At 35.1% G+C, this 15281-nt stretch overlaps 1 pseudogene; it reads left to right on the top strand.

Annotated features, from left to right (window-relative positions):
- Window positions 1-6699: 6699 nt before the first annotated feature.
- LOC145075615 (heat shock cognate 70 kDa protein-like) lies at window positions 6700-9052 on the top strand (annotated as a pseudogene).
- The last annotated feature ends 6229 nt before the right edge of the window (window positions 9053-15281 follow it).

Here is a 15281-nt window from a genome sequence, read left to right as displayed (position 1 = left end):
AAAAGCCTGAATGATTATGAGGCTATGAGTGAATCTGCCCCTGAATATGACATTGTTGAACGGTGAAAATGATTATTTTACCCTTCTGTTTAAAATACTAATGTATACTAAAAAACTATCCAAAAATTTAAACAACAATTACAATCATAAGAATTACAAAAAATTGCAAGTTGAATATTAGAAAATTTGATGACCAAACATAACAAGTTTGATGACCATACATGCCATTTATAACAAGTTTGTTTCTTTATAAGTTTGATGACCAATTGACCATTCTGATTGAGTTTGAGTCTTTACATTTAAAACCCAACCCCCCATGATTGATCAATACCACCCAACAGAACTAGCACATGAATAGGGTCACTTGCAAACTTCATTTTGTACTTTCTCAAAAAAAAAAAAAAAACCTACAATTTAGTACCATATAATAAATATAAGTTCAGTTGTGGTAACCTTTATGTCATAATGAACTTGATCATTAATTTATTGTACATATTACAGAACAATAGATGATCAACACATTTTGTTGTGTAAGAATTAAGTCAGCACATTACACTATTATACTCCACTTTTTGATATAATATTCCTTGATATTAAACTTTTATCGTACAATAAACTTGATCATAAACTTAATTGTATTGATGATGTTTCAAATTTGATCATAAACTTATTACATTATCCATCCATGGAGAAATCAAACCAATAAATTTCCTATTTTGTTATGGAACTTGACATAATCATTTTCAGTAACATATGTTTGTCAAAGTTTTAACTATATGATTTAACTTGTACAACATATGGGTATTTGTCAAATATAAAACCAAGAAAGATCAAAATACTCAAACAAACATCATTTAATGTATAAATTCAATTAGTTAGTGTGTTATACACTACAATAATTAACACACAATGTTGATTTTAACTTAAAACTAAAATAATGAGTATTCGTTTACATTGTCTTCTATTATGTTTTAGGAAATAATTTTTTTCCTCCCCTAGCTAGCAGAACAACCTAAAACATTTAAACTTAAATCTGTAAGCACAAAGTTAGTGAGTTCCCCAAAATATCACATACCCATGTGAATGATATGATATCATTATAGTCTTATTGTCACTTACGTTGCTAACATACAATTGCAGTCTTTCCTGTTATGATCTCACCATAGTCTTTCATGCAACCACTATGGTACCACCATAGTCTTTCAGGCAACTATTTTGGTACAACCAAAGTCTTTCATACAAGAGCTATGGTACCGCCATAGTATTTGATACAAGTGTTATGGTGCCACCATAGTCTTACATACAAGTGTTATGGTACCACCATAGTATCCTACATATTATATTGAAAAGAACTACATGATCTAACAAAAACCGCCTCACAGTCTTGGACAAACAAGCACCTATCACGAATAAACTATAACTCACATGGAGGTCCATACTCAGCCTATAACTCAAATCCAACAAGGTTGACCAAAAGTCAAACTTGGTAAAAAGGTCAACGTTCAACAGACCTACGCACCACATATCCTTAAGCTACACATAACGTAGCATTGTTCACAACAACCAACTTTTAAGTGCTTAATTCCTTAAGACAAGGGCCCAAACTTTCCAGATTTCAATGAAATAAGGTCTTGATGGATAAAGTTTCTAAATTTATCCATTTGCATGCCCCAAACACCATCCTCTCTCACCTAGGTCAAAATGTGACCAAAAAGTCACCAATTCCTTGCATGACAAAAAGAATATGACCAAAATCCAATCTAATTACAATAATGGGTCCAAAAGACCCCAAGACTCATGCTTTGAACATGGAGTTGTCCAAAATATGTCCAAATACCATTAAAGGGACCAAAACATGCTTTGATACCTAAATATACAAGGCAATGAGCATAAAGTTACAATCTTGAAGACTTATAAAGGTACTGAATCACAAGGGAGGACTGGATCCTCCCTGAATCAAACTTCTAAGCACTACCAAACTCTTAATTTCTTCTTCTTCAAACATCATAAAAAATGGGGTTTATCATTCAAAACTCAAGAAAACATGAGGGAAAGGCTACAGTTTCATTCACAGAGGGTGGAGGATGAGAATGGCACAAAACTCTAGAAGTTAAGGTCATTAAATATGGACCAAACCTCGAAATTAAGGTTTTCATGAAAACGACAGCTAAACCTAGTGGTGAGCAAAACCGAACTTATAAACTAAAAAAACCCAACAAGAACTGATGAAACTGAAACAGAAGCATAAATTGACAATTTGGGTTTTGATTTTTGAAAATTTGAAAATTTGGTTTGGGTTCCGTTTGGATATGTGTAACACCCATAAAATCAAGCCAATTTAAAAACTTTTTAAATCATTCCAAAAACCAACAATTATTACAAATATGTTTTCAAAATGGTTTAATGTCAGAGTATCCCATAATCAAATCATAAAATCTAAGGAGGTGCACGATCACGCCTTCGCCTTCCCGCGATCATCAGAAGTACCTGAAACAAAATCAACAATTGTAAGTCCAAAGCTTAGTGAGTCCCCCCCAAAATACCAATGTCATACAATCATAATCATAACATATAAACAAACAACATGCATAATGAGGCATCAACCTGACTGGAGTGCGTCGTAGGGCCATCAATCTATTTGGACGGCTCTCCAAGCCATCAGCACGTCTGGACCGCCTCTCAGGGTCTTCAGCCTATCCGGACCGCTCGTCGGGCCTTCGGTGTGACTAGTATGCCCTCCCGGGCCTGCAGTCTATCCGGTCCACCCTAGGTATGTTGGCCTTCAGCACAAAGCAGGTCCGCCTCAACCCAATTGTTAGGTGCATTTCATGCATCCATTTTGTAGTTTTACTCCACAAAAGTGCATTGCATTTAGGTTTAAACTCATGCATTTTGCATATTCTTCGGGATTTTTCATGATGCAATTTCATTCACACACTTTTCTGATATTTCAGGGACTTTTGGAGGTATGATCTTAATTGAGGTGATGAATAAGAGATATGGATGAAGTTTCGGGACATGTGGAGCATCGAGGAGGAAGATATCAAGAAAATGAAGATTTTAGCTTTACAGAAGTTTACACAGCCGTGTAAATGCAACCCTTGTGTGTTAATGCAATTTCATACTCCCCCTTAATTCCAGCCTCCTTCCTTATTTCGAAAACCCTAAAGTTTGTGAGTGCATTTTGAAGCTTGGAAAGTCTTTTGGTGCCATTTTGGAGCTTTTAGAGTTGATGGAAGAGCCTTGAAGTTGTATTATAATTTGAGTTTATTCCAAACTCCAAGTCATCCCCAAGGTGTTCTAAAAACCACTTCTGGCTAGCTGTGTTTTCAGACTCAACAATTGCATAGGCTAAGGGATAAATTCTATTATTAGAATCCAAACCTACCGCCAAATGAATCTGACCAAGGAATGGTCCTTTCATGAAGGCAACATCCAAACCTACTAAGTCCCTAAGGCATGCCTTGAAACCTTTTTTAAGTGGACCCAATCAAACATAAATCCTTCTAAACTGCCTAGTAGGGGAAGCAGGGTTAGCCTCAGAACATACATCTATCTTCACTGTGGTGTCTGGGTTAGTAGCTTTAAGTTCAAGAGCATAGTCCCTCAACAATTCATACTGTTTTGTGTAGTCACCGGCTACATGTTTTCTTGCCAAATCTTTTTCCCTAAACATCTTGTACATCGAAACACCCACCTAGTATGTGTTTTGAAAGTGAACTTGTATAGTTGTCAAAGGAATTTGTGGATTTGCCTCCACTTGATCTATGATTCACTTGGAAATTAACGAAGTAGTGCAAATCCTAAGTTTCCTTGTTTATAAGCATGTGTGAGTTTGATTTAACGTCCTTATAAACCAGTCAAACTTAGCATTTCACCTAAAATCGTGTATATACCAACCATATTTAACTTTTTTTGTATTTACTTCTTTGCCCTTGCTTTTAGAAGCGGTAACTTGACTACTCACTTGAACTTTATTGTTGACAGGGACAAGTCCTCTACACTGAGCCCTTAGCCTTAGGTTGTCATTTTTTTAAAGAACATACTCCTTCTTGTTTTCTAGTGCATGTACATCAATTAGATCCTTTAATTCTTTTTTACTTTTAAATTTCTAACCAACTGTGAAAGATAACTTGTGTATTTCCCCAAGGTTGTACCTTTTTTCTTTTCCTAAATTTTTGATACAAGCTCTTCTTTGTCTATCTTGGTCTAATCCTTCATCCAACGAATCAAACTCTTCATTATTGTATGACTTTCATGTATTCAGGTTCATCACCTGCATGCACATCATTAACACATCCTCCTTCCACATCACTGTGAACATTGAGAATGAAGTCTGCCATGTCCACATCCACATCTTCGATATTGCTGTCCTCATCTATTATGTAGTCCACTTTATCTTCATCTTCAGAGTGTTTCACTTTCTCTGGAACATCATCATCGTTAGAGTTTGAAACTAATCTTTATACTCTACATCATCCTCTTCATACTCAACATCATCCTCTTCATACTCTGAATCATCCTCTTCACTTCCAATTAAATTGTCCATAAGATTATCAAACAACTCATTAAATTGTTCATCGTCATTAGTAAGAGGTGTTGTAGAATCCTTGATCAACAATTATAACATCCTGAACATCATTCATCTCATCACCAACATTATTAAGATTTGAAGTACCTGGCTTGTAGCATCCTTGATTAGCAGTTGTAGCATCCTGAACACTGGTCATCTCATCCCTAACATTATCCATAACACAAGTTGTAGCATCTTGATCAGCATTCTTTTCCTTTAATTCATCAATATCTTCTAAATTAAGCCTCTTGCTACAAGAGCCTTCACCTGTTTTGGAGTTCCCACCTCTACCCCTTGGTGAGAAAGCATCAATTTTACTCCTAAAAAGTAATAAAGACATGTACTCACCAATAGGATCATCATTAACATGGTTCATATTTCTCAATGGAGATTCCACACGAACTTTAGCCTCTTGATCATCATTTTCAGGTAATTCTTCAATCACAACTTTACCCTTTGCATTTGGAGACATGCAGTAAGTCAATAAATTTGTCTTCCCATGTTCTATGTAAATCTCAATCAACTTGTTATGTAGAATGTATTTAGATAGATTGATAACATCCTGATCATTCCGTAAAGCTCTAAGACCAAATTGAAAGCCACCATTGGGTATCTTAAAATGGTAGTATATCACTGGGGAGTTTGAGACATCAATTACTTTCAATCATCCGTGAGTCATCCGTGGGTTTGGGTAACCTAGGTCAAGCATTATGGCATCAAGTTTATGTACATAATTCATTTATGTCCACATAATCAATATAATGCACTTCACCTCCAATGTACTCTATATCAGGTAACTTAGAAAACTTCCTAGGGTGATGTAGCTTAATACTAAACCATGTGGGTGCACCCGCTACAAAGTCAAAACTTTGCTTGAATTTAAAGTCAAAATTATGTGTTTTTTAGTCTGAAAATTAAGGAGAAAAATGCTTTATAGGAAGTTAAAGAAAACATAACAACTTACCATACATGGATGATACGTCCAAAACTTCATTTTTTGGTGTGACCTGCCACATTACATACACCATTTCGACTTTAACGTATGAAATCACTTTCTCTTTGTTGCTTCGATTAAGGGTTTTGGATAAGAAAAGAGGGTTTTTTTTGAAGGTTCTAATGGAGCAGAAGGAAGAGTGATGGAGGTGAGGAGTTGACGTGTCTTTGGGATCGTAAATGAGGGGGTAAAAGATTATAGTATTCATTGACATTCCATCTGCAAAAATGGTCCCTAAAAGTTGAAAAGACAAAAGTACCCTCACGTGGGAGGCACATGATAGAGTTAACAACATCAATTTAGCGGGAGTTAGATCGGATGACCACTTCCACATACAAACCTCGAAAAATATGCATACCACAGAGACATTTTTTGCAATTTTGTCTAAATATTTTCATAAAGAAAACAGAAAAATATGTCAAATTTGATTTTACGAATGTTAGCTTTAATATTTAACTGCCTATATAAACTGGTGAGACACACTTTTAGGATTCAAAGAAAAGAAAAACTTGGTTGTTGTCCACTGTTGCCGCTTACCTCTCTAGGCAAAGTTTGAGTTATATAGCAAATGATAAAATTTACAGTATTTAAGAAATATACATTCATCATTTGTAGCATATCAACTATTTAAAATATATTTTTTGACGGTACAAAATATAAACGTTGTTGAATAATCTCGTAAAACATAGCTTTTTTTTTAACGTCATAAAATTACTCCCCTTATATTCATAGTAGGACTTGAAACCTCCACCCCATGGACTAGAAACCCTTTGGTTTGTAAAACATAACTTAATAAAAAAATCCAACATGTATGTTATAATTAACTTAACTAATCCGATGCTATTAACCCAACACCCGATTAACTTGAACCGGACTAGTCCATAGCTTAATTAACAAGGTCGGATTTTGGATGAATTTCTTATAAAAAAACTCGAATAATCCAAAACTCGATCGTCGACCCGATTATAAACACCCGCTTCGAAAAGCTTGGGCTTCGGAAAACTTCAACAATTCGTCAACGAACCGACTGAAGAGGAAACGCCGCACCGTGTTCACCAGTCCATCGTTAGTAAATAAGCAGTTGCTGTAAAAGCGCAAACACATAATCTCTTTAATTCGAACTTTGACTGTAATGGACGGAAGAGGAAAGGACGCACCAGTGATCGGCATTGACCTCGGAACAACGTACTCATGTGTCGCCGTTTGGAAGCATGATCACATCCAAATCATTCCCAATGATCAAGGCAACCGAACCACACCGTCATGTGTTGCTTTTGTTGATGGAGAACGTCTCATTGGCGATGGCGCCAAGAATCAAGTGGCGATGAACCCTGCTAACACCATATTTGGTAACCCTTAACATTTCTAGTTATCATTAAATGTTGTTAATATTAATATGATGAAGCAGAAGTAAATTCCAATATTGTTATTATTAATTATAGGAAATTCCAAATTCAACAGAAGTAGATTCGAGAATCGTCATACTCAACAGAACTACAATTTAACTCACTCAAGTTTTTGATCGTTGTTAGAAACTGGTCTTTAAAAGCAATGTTATCACCATATGCTCTTAGAGTATTTTCGATAGACCACTTTCCATCGGAAATCAGTGAAATAACAAACTATATGCACATCAGGACATGACTGGTTTTTCTTTGGGGTTGGTTGAAAGTCACGACTACATTATAGCTTTCATTCTGTAGTGGATCGGGATATATTAATTATGTGATCTTGCTTTTTTTTTTGCTACATATTAAGGCGTTTACTTTGAACAATAACCAAGACATCTACTTGTAGAGCTGTTTTAAGGAATCAATAATTTCACTGTACTTGGCTACTGGCTTAATTATTTGATTGTGAATATTCAGATGCTAAGAGGCTGATTGGAAGGAGATTCAGTGATTTCAAAGTTAAGGATGACATGAACTTGTGGCCTTTTAAGGTCATAGAAGGGCCTGCTGACACACCAAAGATTGTTGTATCCTACAAAGGTGAAGAGAAGGAATTTTGTGCTGAAGAAATTTCATCAATGATTCTTGTCAAGATGAAAGAAACTGCTGAAGCATACCTCGGAAAACCTGTGAAAGATGCTGTGATAACTGTCCCAGCTTACTTTAACGATTCACAACGTCAAGCAACAAAAGATGCTGGTGCTATTGCTGGACTAAATGTTATCAACATGATCAACGAACCTACTGCAGCTGCAATTGCTTATGGTTTAGACAATAAGTCTGACATTAATGGCAAGATCAATGTGTTGGTCTTTGATTTGGGTGGTGGCACATTTGATGTCTCTATTTTGACAATTGCTGAAAGGGGGTACCATTGAGGTTAAAGCTGTTGCTGGTGACACTCATTTAGGAGGTGAGGATTTTGATAACCGAATGGTGGATTATTGTGTTCGCGAATTCAGGAGGAAATGGAACAAGGACTTGACAGGGAACCAAAGAGCATTGGGTAGGTTGAGATGTGCTTGTGAGAAAGCAAAAAGGATTCTTTCTTCCAGTAATGTCACTTCTATTGATTTAGACTGCTTATATGATGGGATTGATTTTTCTATGAAATTCAGTCGAGCTAAATTTGAAGAGTTGAACATGGGTTTCTTCGATTCATGTATGGATACTGTGGAGGAATGTTTAAGGGATGCAAAGATGGAGAAATCGTGTGTCGATGAGGTGATTCTTGTTGGTGGGTCAACTAGAATACCAAAGGTCCAGTGTATGTTGCAGGAATTATTTGAAAGGAAGGAGCTATGAAAGAGTGTGAACCCTGATGAAGCTGTTGCATATGGTGCAGCATTTATGGCTGCAAAGTTAAATGGTAACAGTCATAAGAGCTGTCGAGATTTGTTGTTATTGGATGTCACTCCTTTGTCCCTTGGTGTGGGATTGATAGGAGAAGAATTTGATGTTGTGATCCCTCGGAATACTCCAATACCTACGAAGAAATCTAAAATATATTGTACAACTCGAGACGACCAAACTTGTGTAGATGTTAAGGTGTATCAAGGTGAACGGACCAGATCAACAGATAACCATTTGTTGGGGACTTTCACAATTTCTGGAATACCACCTGCTCCAAAAGGAGTTGCAAAACTTAAGCGCTACTTTGAAATAGATTCCAATGGCATTCTAACTGTAACGTCGGAGATATTATCAACTGGTAAAACAGAAAAACTCACAATTATCAATGCAAATGGACGACTCTCTAAAGAAGAGATTGAGAGGATGATAGAAGATGCCGACAAGTACAGAAAGGAGGACCAAGAATTCAAAAAGAAGGCAGATGCCCTTAATGAGTTAGAAGACTACTTATATAACATGAAGAATAATACCAAATATATAAAGAATGGTGCGATGTTGAAGAAAATAGAGCTTGTCATTGCTGACACGACCAAGTGGCTCGAGCAGAACCAAGCGGTATCTGTTGATGAGCTTCAGTGCAAGAAGGAACATCTCGAGTCTCTATGGATGCTGATGTTTTAGCTCTAAATGCATGGATGTTAGACTCACCTATCTTCTAAGGTTTCCTTTGTTTTCATTAGATGATGTTAAACAGTAATGTGGGACTTCTTTATATCTCTAAGCAATCCAAAACATTAAACCAAGAATGATTTTGTATCAGTTTGATCCGTTGCGAACATGAACATGATTAATTGATGAGTTTAGTTTATCTTTGTTTCCGTTGGTTACTCATCATTAGGAATGCTATTGTGACTGCTAATGCAAGATATCTAATTTTGGTAAATTATGCATCTATTGATTGTGTTCTCTTGTTTGATTTCTATTACTTTATATAAGAAACTTAATTCTAGACTTTGAAGGCTTACGTTTTGAGTCGAAGAGTATAAATGGATTTAAGCGTTTGACCAGGTTCAAAAAGCATGTCGTATTAAGTTGTGGTTCTTAAGAGGTTATGCCGATTACATATGGGTCCCATGATTTTCTTCATAATGGTTAATTAAAACAGAGAATGGTAAGGTACCATTTAGACTCATTGTTAACTCTGGCGTGTAGGATTAAAAAGATCAATTATTATAATATTTAAGACCATAGTTATAATTAAACTGAAAGTCGTTAAACTGTTTTGAAAAAATGGTTAATCTGGGATTACTCTTTTACTAAAAGATATAAAAAGAAACCACCCAGGCAACTAATTAGTTAAATGCGTTGATATAGTATTAAAAAGAAGTTCTAAATCAAAACTAATTTAGGCAACTTATTCAACTTTAGTTAAACAAAACAATTAATATTCAAGTTAATACATTTATATGTCTCAGTAGTACTTTGTTCTAATTAGATATATTTTTTAAAAAGTTAACATTCTTGAAAAAATAAAAAAAATTCTCGAAAAATAATTACATGAATTGCAAATAAAAGAACATTATTTACAAGTACAAAATTCGACATTATCATAAGAGTAAGCGTATTTTACAATTACAAATCAAACATTATCATGAGAACAACCATAAATTACGATTGCATATCTAAAAGTCTCGTGAGAATCACTACAACATTAAAACCCTATGGTGACGACAAATTCGAACCCTATACCGACGTCGTCGGTATAGAGTCGTCGGCGTAGTCGTGTCGGCATAGGTCAATAGAGTCGTCGGTATAGATGTCGTCGCGATAGCTTCACCTATTCCGACGACAAGTCGTCGGGATAGATTTTGTCAATCATATGTTCGGGGTTAAAAAATAAAGTTTTATTAATTACCTGTAGCGACGACTGGTCGTCGGCAAACCTTTAGCGACGACTTGTCGTCGTCATAGGTTTAATCTATTACGATGACTTGTTGTCGTTATAGGTTTTTAACAGGAGCAAATGACATATCTATAGTGACGACTTGTCGTCGGGATAGGCACTGTTTGTTTTGTTTTGTATTTTTTTTTTTTTTCTTTTCAGTTTTACAGATTTAGTACATTACCATTCCTGCATTTTTAACAAATCCAAAACACATTCCAACATATATCAATTAAAATGCATTAACTAAGTACCATTGTTCAAATTCAAAACATCAAATTAAGTTCAAATTGAAGTCTAGTAGTTAAAGTCACTAAAAAAACATCAAACATCATTATCATAATCATATCCTTCTTCTTCTTCTTCTTCTTCTTCTTCTTCTTCTTCTTCTTCTTCTTCTTCTTCTTCTTCCATCCTTTCGGCAACTTGTTGAGAGGTACTTGCTTGTGTGTTAGAGTTGAATAGAAAGTTAGGAACTGGAGGTGATTGGAAGCCCGGAATACATGCCGCCAATGATGCATTATATTGTTGCAAGTATTCTTGCATTTGTTGTGCATCAAATTGGGATTGAGATTGGGACGATTTTGAAGTGGAACGTCGTTCATTTGGAATTAAACCGAAGTTGGCGGTTGGTCTCCTACCCACCCCGCGAGCATGCCCACGTCTCGTCCCAAGGGCACGTTCTAAACATTCTTCCTCGTTACTATTCCGCCTTCCCCAACCTCGCTTTGCATTTCCTCATACTCTTCTTGAATTTTTTCCTAAAATAAAGAAAACAATAAACATACGTTAATTAAAACAAACAACTAAACTTAAACATTAAAATAATAATAATAATATTCCTTAAACAAAAACTAACACATTCATTTCGTTTATCACTTACCCAATCTTCTTGTGCTCGACTTGTACACCAACCCGAACCTTCTTTGTAGCGCATTTGTCTCCAACCCTTAATATGTTGCAGCTTCATTCCCATTTTTTCCTATAATAAGTGAAATCAATAAATATATTTATACAAATGTTAATAACACTTTTAACTAATACTATAATATTTTATTACCTCTAAATAACGTCGTTGAGCATAGGGTCTACATCCGAGCACTTGTGTGCGGAAGTTTCGACCTACAAATTTTATTTTTGTCCGACGTGCGTTTGTATTCATCGGTCAAAAACAACAAATCAATCATTTTGTTCCAAGCTTTGGCGGACCAATCAGTCGGTGGAAATCTTCTTGCCCTTTCCACATCATGATATCCACCAACTCTATCAAAATGGTTTTTCATATCATGCTTGTGGTCTCGATAAGCTCTTTGCATGTCTGCTTGGATACCCGCTTGAAGGTGTTCCCACAAGTTTGTGCCTCGGTACCTATTTAGATCAAAATAAGTCTACAAAAGGAAAAACATATTTGATTAGTAAAAAAATATTTAATAAGTGTAAAATTCAATACATATAAAATATATTGTATATTTACTTCTAGCTCGGGATATAAATCATCTTTGTAATTGATAGGAACACGACACCAAGTATGATAATGCAACGGTACCTTTGATCCCACCAGATTTGAAATCTTTCCATTAAATAAATTTAATTATCATCGTACAGCAAGTGAGATGGCAAACGGGCAACAAGCTGCACCCCACAAATCGTACAAATTTGCCCGTTGTCCCCCACAAATCGGTACGTCCGCCCGGAGATATCAATATCTAAATCCAAAGGCTTACACTTGTTGTTTTCATACTCATCGTACAAATTTAAGTTCCTCCCTTGCCATGCTTCTTCACATTCACATTATTTGCTTGTGCTACATTTACATATAGAATTGAAAATTTAGAAATTTAAAACTTTAATATATCTAATACTTAAAAATTTCATGTAACTTACAAGATTGGCAACCCGATGGTACACCGCGTGCGACCCCGTGTGGTAGTCTATCCCTATCGTCTCCTCCATGTCCCCTCGCGACTTCTGCAATCTGTTTAACAAATATTATAAACATTCAGAATATATAATAAAGCTAATTATAAATAAGCAACATTTGAAAATTTAACAAATATTATAAGCAATCAGGATATATAATAACTACGACATACCGTCAATCAGATTCATCACTAGAACAATATACATGTACAACATCATCATCACTGTCATATTTTTCATTATTTATTTCTTCATCTGAAGAGCACATATCACCATTGTCATTGTCATCGTTAATGAAATCATCATCGTTTATAGTAGGAGCAACATTCCTCCTAGCAACCACACTTGATTCACCAACTTCACCTAAAGTCGTCTGCATAGGCAAGGTGCCTAAGTCGACAACCAAGGTAAAATTAGTTGATTGAGTGTCATTCACGACATTTATCTCATTCACAACACCGATACTTGGATGATTCCAAAGTTTCCAATGATGAACCTCTTCCACAACTCTCCAGTTATCGTTTTTAGTAGGGCCTTGGAGATAAAATACTTGTTTTGCTTGTGTGGCTAAGATGTATTGTTGATCATCATACCACGTTTTACCGACATACCATTCATGACTGGTATCGATAAGAACCATATTATTTATAGTTTGTAAACGTCCATTACGTAATGACGCATTGAACCATTTACCACAAAAGAGTACACCTGATTTATCTATACATATTCACACACTTTACGCACGGACAACGCACTTTGTCTTCAGAGTCAACATGTTTCCTGGCAATCTCCATAAAGTTTTTAAGACCTTCCAAGAATTTTGGGGACGTTCGATTTTCACGAATCCAACTCTTATCGATTGTCATTACTGTTTCATTATTAAAAATAACATTGTATACATAGTTAAATTGTAGGACTTTTTGTTTGAGAAAAAAAACGGACGAAATGGATAGATATTGACAAGTATATAAAGAAATATATACCCTGGAAGTAGAAATCGGACGGAATTGATAGAGTATTCACAAGGGTAGACTTCTAAACACATTTTATAGCAATGTACTTTTATTAGTTTGTTTAAAACATTCTATTTTTCACTTCTCTTTCATATTTATAGTATATATACGTTTTTTTTTCAATTACAACATTGTACTTTTAATAATATTTTGTTTTTTTTATTTTATTATAGCACCGTACTTTTAATATCAACGTAGTTTTATTATTTTGTTTTATGTTATAACTATCAAATAGAAATGAAAATAAAATACTTTAATAAACAAGCTAAAAAAAGTATGTTGCTATTAATGACAAAACATTTTAACTTAAAAACTAAATAATTTATCACTTCATTCACTTAAACTAATAAAGTATTCAAATACAAAATATTTGATTTTATATAAAATTAAAATTAATTTTCTTTTTGAAAAGTTCATAATTGCAAAATATTTCACAATAATACAAAATATTTGATTTTATATAAACCTAAACATGTAAATTAACATTGTATATATACAATTTCAATTTCATATGTACCTAAACAAATTTCAATTTCATATAATATTTCAAACACAATTTTAATTTCATACAACAATAAACAACTAAATTAACATTTTATACAAATATACAACTTCAATTTCACATCAACCTAAACAAACAAACATACATATACTAAACAAACAATACAATCATACACATAGCAAACAAACATCACAATCAAACATATACCAAACAAACAATCCCATAGTCATACAATGATTCCAATTTCATATAAACTTATACATATATACAATCACAATTTCAAAAAAAAATTATAAATAAAAATACTAACCTGTTTTTTTCTTTTTGTTGTGATGGCAAGATTCCAATTGTCAAATTTGATGGGTATCCACCACCGTGGTGGCTGGTGGTCACCAAAAATACACCAAATCAGAAAAAAAATAACACGATAGCAAAAGAACACCAAAACCGATCAACAATTACATGATGTAGCAGTGAAGCGGAGAAGGCCGAAGGTGGTGAAGCGAAGGTGGACTCGCCGGTGGGGATGGCTGAAAATGGTGGAAGCCGATGGTGGTGAACCAATTGCAATAAATAACATAAAAAAACTCCAAATTAGGGGTAAAAATCTTGACCACACAGCAATAAAGAGAGAAATCGGGTAGAAGAGATATTACCTGGTGCTAATCGCCGGATTTTGGGAGGGTAGCTTCGATTTTTCGCCGATCGTGAGAGAAAGAGAAAATAGGTTGCGTCGCTGCATGCAAATGAAACACATACTGTGGTCTTTTAGGTAAACCCCTATGCCGACGACATGTCGTCGGTATAAGGTTAAAATAAATGATGCCGTTTACTTTTTTTTGCTGAAATAAAAAAAATGAAAAATAAAAAATCTATGCCGACGACAAGTCGTCGGTATAGTGTTTTCACACGGATCGCCACGTGGATTGCCAACGACAAGTCGTCGGTATAGATTCCGTAAAACTATGTCGTTTTGATAAACCGGACCATCGAATATAAATAATTGGAAAATAGATTTATCGAAAGCTATACCGACGACATGTCGTCGGCATAGGTTTTCAGCATACCGCGTATTTTTTGGTCGTTCTCGCCAGAGGTTTCGAGATGACATGTCGTCGGCACAAGTATCTGGGTCAAACGATTTTGGTCAAATTTGGCAAAACGTGTGGCGACGACTTGTCGTCGGCATTGGCGGAGTTGTAGCGACGACTTTTGTCGTCGATATAGGTGTCGTTGCCATAACTATGTATTCCTGTAGTGAATGAACATAAATTGAAAAAAAATCAACATTCTCATGACAATGATAGAAAGGGAAACAAATAATTAACATGGGTTTGATTTTCATAATGAACAACCCTCCTTCCCATTTTCTGGTATGGGAAAAAATTGATGTATAGGTGGTGTCGATTCATAGAGATGTGTATTTTCTATGTTTTTCTGCACAACCACCTTCGAGAGACAATCGACATGTAACAACTAGAGATGCACAAAAGTTTGAGGCTTTGGATCCGATCCGATCCGGAAACCGGATTT

The sequence above is a fragment of the Lactuca serriola genome, chromosome 9 (genome assembly GCF_051521515.1).
Source record: "Lactuca serriola cultivar US96UC23 chromosome 9, Lser_US96UC23_V15, whole genome shotgun sequence".
In the NCBI taxonomy this organism is placed as follows: domain Eukaryota; kingdom Viridiplantae; phylum Streptophyta; class Magnoliopsida; order Asterales; family Asteraceae; genus Lactuca; species Lactuca serriola.
The sequence above is the reverse complement of the archived record's forward strand: the minus strand, read 5'-3'. Positions and strand labels throughout refer to the sequence as shown.